The sequence below is a fragment of the Osmerus eperlanus genome, chromosome 10, assembly GCF_963692335.1.
Source record: "Osmerus eperlanus chromosome 10, fOsmEpe2.1, whole genome shotgun sequence".
NCBI lineage: Eukaryota > Metazoa > Chordata > Actinopteri > Osmeriformes > Osmeridae > Osmerus > Osmerus eperlanus.
Window position 1 is genome coordinate 13808044 of NC_085027.1, and position 8644 is coordinate 13816687.

Below are 8644 nucleotides of genomic sequence, written 5' to 3' on the forward strand. Positions count from 1 at the left end.
ACTGTTTCTTACGCACCGTGGGACGCTTCTGAAAAGGAGAGCCAGTGAGTGGTATCGGTCGCTTGCCAGCTCATTCAAATATCAAAAATCCTGACAAAGTGAAAAAAGCCAGCCTCTTGTTCTCTGTTGCTTTTGCCAAAACCCTGCTAATTTCACAGTCTGTTGAAGCAAACTCGAATAAGCATGAGAGCTAACACAGGCCTTTTCATATCTCGAGACAACTTTTAAATAGCTCGACATCAACAAGAATTAGAACAACAAGCAGGTTGTGATTCTGGGTTTGGTATCTCAGTTCTTTTATTATCCTCCAAGACTTAATTAGACTACAGAACGCTGAGTGCACATCTCTGAATAGTTTAATTGCACTGAATCTTACACTGCCAATAGCGCAGCAAAGGATAAAAGGGAGAGGGGTTAGAGTAAGCATTAGCTGATTATGCAAATGTTTCACCATATGCCAACCGATAATGACTGAACCATGTGCACTTAGCACTCTGATTGCAGACTACGGGTGATTTATAAATCAAAAAGATGTTAGCTTGGAGATAGAGTGTGGGGGCGGACCGGCTGCACACTTAGCCACCGTGTGCTCCATCTTATTGGTCCCTTTGAGCAAAGGCGCGACTACTTGTGTTCTGTTTGCTTTACGAGTTAAGAATTCTCTTGTGTGACAAGGAGCTAGAGAGGGGGGCAGTGGGAAGACGGGGGGAGGGGGCACCAATTAGGGTTATTGCAGATGCAGAGAGGAAGCAATAGTGCACGACATTGCTAATCAATCCCCACCCCGCCCCCTTACCATCCCAAAAAGTGGAAGCCAGGCGGCTTGATTACAAGGTGGAGCAGATGATTATGGTTTTCTAACAAGTAGCCTGTGTTCTTGAAGCTTAGGTGGATACAAAGAGCTGCCTTGTCTTCTCCACTGTCTCGTTCCCGCTGAAAATGGAAACCATGACGACGTATGGCCTCTGTGTAGCACTATCTAAATGAAAAGCAGCGTGGTCCAAAGCAGCATTTTGTAGCTGGGTCATCTGTTAACTGTCTCTCTGACCTTGCGTATCTAACCTATAGTCTAAAACTGGATTTGTAGCGCAAGATAGCGTTGCATACATTCATGGTATCGACGACTTCCATCAGAATAATACAAAGATCAAATACAACTGAACAAACAGCGAGGCTCCACGGCTTGTCATTGAGATGAGAGAGGCCCTGCCATCGTAGTCACCTCTGCTCTGTGTAAAACAGGGTTAAGAAGGTCTCAATCGCCCGCCATAGCCCATCCTTCCATTACCATACAGACATGGAAGCCAAATCCCTTATGGAGCATGTTGTCTTTTTAAAGGTCAGTCCAGCCACAGCTCTAGCACAGACACTCTTCTGGGAAAAGGGCATACTATCGCAACAACTCTATATAGGGCTGCCATATTACGCAAGCCTACCGTATGAGAAGCAGACTGGGAAAGAGGGATGAAAATGAAACTGAAAATAAATACTATATCAACAGATATCATAGACAGTTACAGTTGAGATTCAGTGTTGCATGATTGTGGTGAACCACAGATGGATGGTGGTCCACATCTAGTTGCATTGTTGAAGTGCAGGGCAATAAGGGTGCACAGTGATAAGTACTCCAAGATGCAGACCTTGAAGCAGAGATAAAGTCTCTAAAAGGAGGTAGATCTAGACCATGGAACGATGCCAAGCATGACAGTCTTTATTTTGGAGGGGTTTAACAACAAGTGAATGAGACACGGGCTGTCACATAGATATCAGCTCCTTTACAGAGGGGATATTAGCTTCCATGATCAGACCAATTCTTATGCAACTGCAAGTCTGCCCTAAATACACACACCACTTTCCAAGCTGTCCTTGGATGAAAGAGCCAGAAGACAATGAGATTCAAACTGTGATGAAAGAGATGCTGATGTATTACGGAGCAGAGGCTGAACGGTAATGAAGTTACACATCAGTCTGTCTACAGTAGCCTCTCTATCTCTCTCACATTCTGTTTGTCTTTCTGTCTCTCTCTCTCACGTTGTCTCTCTCTCTCTCTCTCTCTCTCTAAAAAAATAAACAAACAACGTACATGACTCGAGTATAACCAGCCAAATCTACTATGAGACTAGAGAACTGGGCAAGAGAAATCAGGACAAGCTGTACGCTGCAATGCTCTAACTAACAGCAATATGATAATGCAGCACTTGATCAAAGTGTGGCTTTGACATCTGAGAAGGGAAAACGCATGTTGCTGACACTGCATCAAACATGCTCCTTCCATCGTAGGTAAAGGTTAATAAATACTGTACATTTGCCCGTCCTTAAGGGGCGTGTTTTAATGAGTGAATAATTTCAACTGGAGCAAGCAGACAGTGTATTGTGAATCAGGCTAAATAAATCTGAACTTGTAATCAGTTAAGCCTTGTTGCAGCATTTGGCTTTTTCAAGCAGATTCATTGTGTATTAAGCTGCTGATTTTGACACGCATATGGGCACACTGGTTCAGAGCATGTGCGCACTCACTAACAGTCACACAAATATAACTTATATATTTACTGAGTACATCCACAGCATGTGCTTAGCTTAGACTCATCAGTAATACTTAATAATTGTATTATCATATAATTGTGCTAATGTTCTTAACATCAACGTAATTGAAGGGATTGGATTTTTTTTTATGTGAATAAGTGTTCATTTATGTTCATTTTAATGACCAAACAACTTTGATCAATTGACTCCTGCCCATCTGACTAAATGAAAGTTCACCCAAATACTGTAACTTGTAATAATTTGTACGTGGGAGCCAAAAGGACACATTAATATGAACTCTATTTTGTATGTTTGCTTGTACTGCATGTCAGTGTAAAACATATCAATTATAACCTTCACTTGAGGTAGCAATATAACCGCTCCTAGGTATTACAATACACTTACCACTCAAACACTACTTCTGCAAATATAAAAAACTACTTTTGCTACAGATAAAGCCTCTTTTCTGGTCAGAAACATCCCTTTTTAGTACCCTAGCTACTGGCAGTATGGTATGTGTCATGGGACTTTCTAGATGCCAGGCCAGACCTTACTGTCGGCCATTTAACATAAATTAAACAACAGAAAACACACTGAGCAATGCAAGGCAAAAACATAGACAATATACAGGGGTGGGCATCATGAAATGACTCAAATATTCTGTAGTACAGAAGATAAGATTGTTGGGGTGTGCTTGATTGATCTGTATTTTCATGAGCAATAAGCACTCTGGCAGGCTCTCAATCAAGCACATGAATCTCATATATAAAGCTGATGTATTGTATTGTACTAAATTGATTTCCGTGGCTAAATCATCATACCCACAGCCACAGGTTTACCTACTCAGGGGCATGTTTTGTATAACCACTGGAGTAGAGGACATCCAAGGAACATGGAGCTGAGAAATGTGTGTGTTTGTCTGATTATATTCCAACAGCCTGAAGCCACGACTGCTTTTTAAGAGCAAGGTCAGGGAACCCCCCCCCCCCCACACACACACACACACACACACACACACACGCACACACACTCCCTGTGTGAAATCTATCACAGGTTTAATCACCGGGGATTAATACCAGGTCAGTCTGAACATTAAATTCATGCTCAAGGGCATACAGTAGCAAACAAAATATTCTAGTGTAACTGCAGATGCCAGTGACAGAGGTAAACGTGAGCCTGGCAGCAGTTTTCTTTCTAAATGGAAAGTGGGAGGCAAGCTGTGCACCTGAGTTCACACCTCACAAAGGACAAACTTTTCCACAGTTCTCTACCTATTTTCTCTTTATTCTCCCTGAAGGATGAAAAAAGAACTCCTTGAAAAGCTACTAGCAGTCAAAATAACAAATGCTTTTATTTGTTGAGAATGATTGAGGCTCTTCCTCTATCGACCCCCAGTAATGTGGAATTGGAATAGCTCCGCGTCACAGCAGCAGAGCACAGGGGCTGGAAACCAACCAACCGCCGACTGCCTCATTCGTTTTCTCCCCCCCACGCTCCTTCTCTCCCTTCTCTCCCCCCCTCCATGGAGCACCAAGGTGGTAATGTGACACCGAAGGTAACAGAAGCCACTGACTAGAAAGATGTTAATCCTGACAAAGTGCCACAGCATTAGCCGGGGCCCCTGTTAGATTGAATTTGGTGTCCCGTGGGACCGTGGGCTACACTGGCGGTGGCTCTCCGTCTTCCTGAGTGGCCCTTGGAGAGTACAGGCACATGGAGGTAAGCAAAATGGGACAGCTCTCCAAAGAACAACAGCACCCTCTATTGATTTCTTGAATACATTTATTCACTGCCATTTCTGTCTGGAGGGTGTTCTGGACTGTTGCCCTGCTGGAATATTTCTTTTTTTTTTGGGGGGGGGATATGAAGGATATTTTTGTAGAGTTGGGTTACCTACTTTCAATTACTGTTACACCTTCCTAACTGAATTATTACCTCAAATTATTGTTGGAAAATATAACTAAATATTTAAATATGATATATAAAGTACCTATATTTGACTAAAATGAACCGTACAGTACATTGGGTCCAGTATTAAGTAAAACTGTATGCAGCTACCTGTTGTGTCCAAATCCTACATGGTCATCGAAATACTTAAAATAAAAGTATAAAATATAATCATAGATCAGAGGCATCCTTTGCTGAGAGAAAAACATGTATCAGGAAGTTTCTTTGACATATTTATGTCTCTACTGATATATCTACTCCTACAGTGAGCCAAGCTACACTACTGCACTTTACACAGTTGCCAGTGTTTCTTTGAAGGATTGGAGCTAAATGAGTCTTCCCTGACTCAAATGTGTTTGGAGTAGCGCAAAAAGAACAGTAGAACATTTTAACAAAACCTATTCCAGTGGGTAATAGATATTACCCATTTTAAGTACCCTAATGTTGGAGAAGAGCAATCCCTGATTTTCAGTAAAAAAAAAAAAAGGTCAGTAGTTTTCATATCATTAAATATAACATTAAATGTTTCATTAAATGGTCCAGACAAAACACGCAAGAGCAGGAGGGTTTTTCCACTGAGCAACAGTGCGGAGAGGAAAGCAAGCAAACTGAGATTATTTCTAGTTTAGAAGCTTTCTAACTGTGGACATGATTGCTGAGGATTTCGTGAACAGTCAATGCACTGGTACAGCAAATGACATGACGTTGTCTTCTTACCATCACTCCATCAGATTAGTTCAACTGAAATCAGTAGGATTTTCTAGTAGGACTCTTTTTTTTTTTTTTAACTAGTAATTGCTTATTGCTTTGCAATTTTCAATCTTTATTGCGATATCTACAGGAATTTAATTCAAATTTTGATTTCATATGAATACAGTTTACAATTGCTACAGCAGGCAACCAACCAACCGGGCATCTCAATGTATGATGGCTACATATTGAATGTTTCACAACACCACATATTTTGTGGTTTGTAAATGTTTAAAAATATTTACAGGAAATGTAGATATTGCCAAATAAATCAAACGATACACAGGGAAATGGAAAAAAGTAGCAAAACAGTAGCGCTCACAGTTTCGGCAATATGATTTGGATTCCTATTCAGTTCCAGCCATCCTATTCGGCCATTGATCATCATAATCACATCCACGCATTTCAGACACACACAGAAAGTTAGTCTATCGTAATTTCTAATCCTGGAAACTGATTCTAGGGCAAAAGATCTGAAGAGTCTAGGGGGTCATATAGGCTACGCAGTCAGCGGTCTGTGCAACAAGACTGATGCTGAAAGGGTGGGCTAGCCTATAAACTGCGAAGTCTATACAAAATAATGTAATAATAAAGTCAGCTCACATATTTTCCTGTTTGACATGGATGGGGCATAGCCTACAATTCGTCGGAATCTGTAATGGCCATATCTAGACCTAGAAGCTAGATGTAGGAGACATTTAACATGTCACCCTATTTTCCTTCAGGTTGATGAATCAAATCAACATAGATTTCGATTCAGGGGAGTTCTACAGTGATAGTTCCATCGATATTTAAAATTCCAAAGCATCACATGCAGGGATAAGTTACATTGGGACGCGCCAACGGCTACAAAAAGTACAGGGCAAGTGGAAAAAAAAGAAGACCAGGTAGTAATATCTTACCTTCGGACAAAACCAGATTATTGCAGTTGCTCCACTGATTGTGCCATTAGCGGTGACAGACAAACGGCCACTTCTTCGCGACAGGCTATCAACATCCAACAAGACCAGTTCTCTCTTATTACCACTCCAGGTCTAGACGCCTCTCCAGTCCGCACGGTTGGGTGACAGAAATACCAAGGAGCTGTTAAAGGAACTGTAAAACAGAGCAAGTCGGCGCCTATGAGGAGTAGACTATCGAGAGCAAAGGATAAAGAGTTAAGGAATGGAATCGTAGCATCCCCTCCACGATCAGTCCTGTGCTGCCTGCCGCTGAGGAACGCGCGCGTCCTCTCTAGCTTCCCAGTGAAACGGAATGAGCCACGCAGATCTCAGCAGCAAAGAAACGCAAGCGTGATGTCTTGCCGAGGGCGGCTAACTAGAATCACCCCTCTCCATGCGATACCAGATGGAGGCAGTTTCTCATCTGTCGCACGTTCCCAGCCAGCGCAGGAGAGCGCCTCAAACGGTTACTCTAGGTTCAGAAATCTCTGGCCAATCAAAATTGTCGGATGGAAGCAAAGCCCTCCCTAGGGACCAAATACCCAGGGGAGAGATTGGAGAAAAACTCATCTTCCAAAATAACGTCCAGCCAACATATATAATAAAGGAATACTTTTCATTTCTTGTAAAGTGAAAACAGCAACATTTATAGCCCCAATTTGAGCCTTCAATATCCGGAAACGTTTTTCAATTTGTCAATTCAGTAGTTATTCAACCTGTTATATATTGGTTAAGAATCCAGCCCTGGTAACCAATGGGCTTCGCTCATATGTAGGCTACTCTAAGGAATATCTTCAGCAACCCGAAACGCAGCAAGTCCAATAGGTAAAACATTTACAAGTTACATCGTGCTTCAGAATAGACACAAAACACAATAACAGTGTCGAAAGGAAATGCATTGAGTGAACTGACACAGTGCTCAGTGAAACACTCCTTTAACCCACAACCTGTTTTGGTTGAGATTGTCTTGGAAGCAAAGATAAACGGGTGACATTGGTATCAATGCTTGACATCTGTGTCATTCAAGTGCTAATTAAGTATGCCATATTCAAATATACTTATTACAATTGATTTGAGTGTGTAAGTTACACTAAATGAATGGTTACAGCTCAAGTTCTGGTCAATGTATTGCATTGGTGAACAGGATGGATCAAGTATAAATGTAACTTTTAGTGTGTATAGCTTTTATGACTTCCCAATTATACCACACAGTCATAACACATGTGTCTGTCAGTTATACAATAGGGACCTCTGGACTTGTGGCTGTGAAAGCTCTATCCACCACCCGAGAATCTCAAACACCATCCTCCCAGTCTAGGCCATTTGGCTCAGAAAACAGTGAACAATCAATTCCGTCAGATTATTAGCCCGCATAATAATTGAATTGTGCTGTCGCAGGGGTAATGGATTCACTGCTCACACAGCCAGACACATTTAGCACTGACTTTCTTTAAAGGAGGAGAGCTAGTGAGAGGGAGAGAGAGAGAAACAGAGGAAGACAGAGAGAGAAAGACAGAGAGAGAGAGAGAGCTAGAGAGAGAGAGCTAGAGAAAGAGCGAGAGGGAGGGAGAGGGAGAGAAAGAGAGAGAGAGAACTCTTCTTGGGTGACAGTAGTAGATAGCACAGCAATCAGCCTTGTGCCAGGTTTTAATCAGTTCTTTAATGGCTCAAATTAGCCTTTGGGTAGAGAAAACAACATTACCCATCCAATCAATCTCATGGACCTGCATCATCTGTGGGATTTGAATGTAGTGAGAGCAGTGGGTTTTCACTTCAACTGCAATGAAACATTATCGAAAACAAAAACACGAGCACTTCAATTGTGTCAGCAAGAGTGAGACAGATGGAGACACAGACATGTTATCAGTTGGAGGTGAGCATCACAGGAAGGTCTGTTTTTTTTTTTTTTCAAAAAAGGGGGAGATGGATGGAGATAGATCTGATTGGTTTAGAAGACAGTCAAAACACCCACTGTACTGCTTCATTGCCCAGACCATTCCAGGGTGTAATTGTTTAAGTAAACAGAAGGGATCTAATGCAAAGGGATGAAGTGTGAGTCTTTGACACAAGTGAACAGTGTGAGGTATTTGACACAACAGCCTTAACTTTCTTCTCACCCCATGCCATAACAACTTTGATCATTGAAAACAGGTTTTGCAGGAACTCTACAGTATACAAATGATTAAGACATGCATGATTATCAGACATAGGTGTGGGCGTCTGTCTGGGATAATTTCAGCCTTTCAGATCCAACTTTGGCTGATTACTGAACTGCAGCTGTTGTTACAGTAAGTAGATACCCGACAGACACTTAGAGTTTCTTAAATCCTGTCATTGGAAGACAAGTAGTGCATTTCTAAAGGCATCTGCCTGCCATAAGATGCCAACGTCAATGCTTATGATATTTCAATGGAAATTACACTGGTTGTGTTTTCAGACATATAAATCCTTTGCGTTTCAAAGTAATTATATTATGTTTAGAT

General features: G+C 41.6%; 1 protein-coding gene across 1 annotated transcript in view; it reads right to left on the reverse strand.

Annotated features, from left to right (window-relative positions):
- cdh11 (cadherin 11, type 2, OB-cadherin (osteoblast)) overlaps window positions 1-6584 on the reverse strand; it is a 45017-nt gene extending 38433 nt beyond the window's left edge. The window contains 1 exon segment of the mRNA XM_062470962.1: window positions 6123-6584. The gene's annotated coding sequence lies outside the window, so the exon portion shown is untranslated.
- Window positions 6585-8644: the final 2060 nt, after the last annotated feature.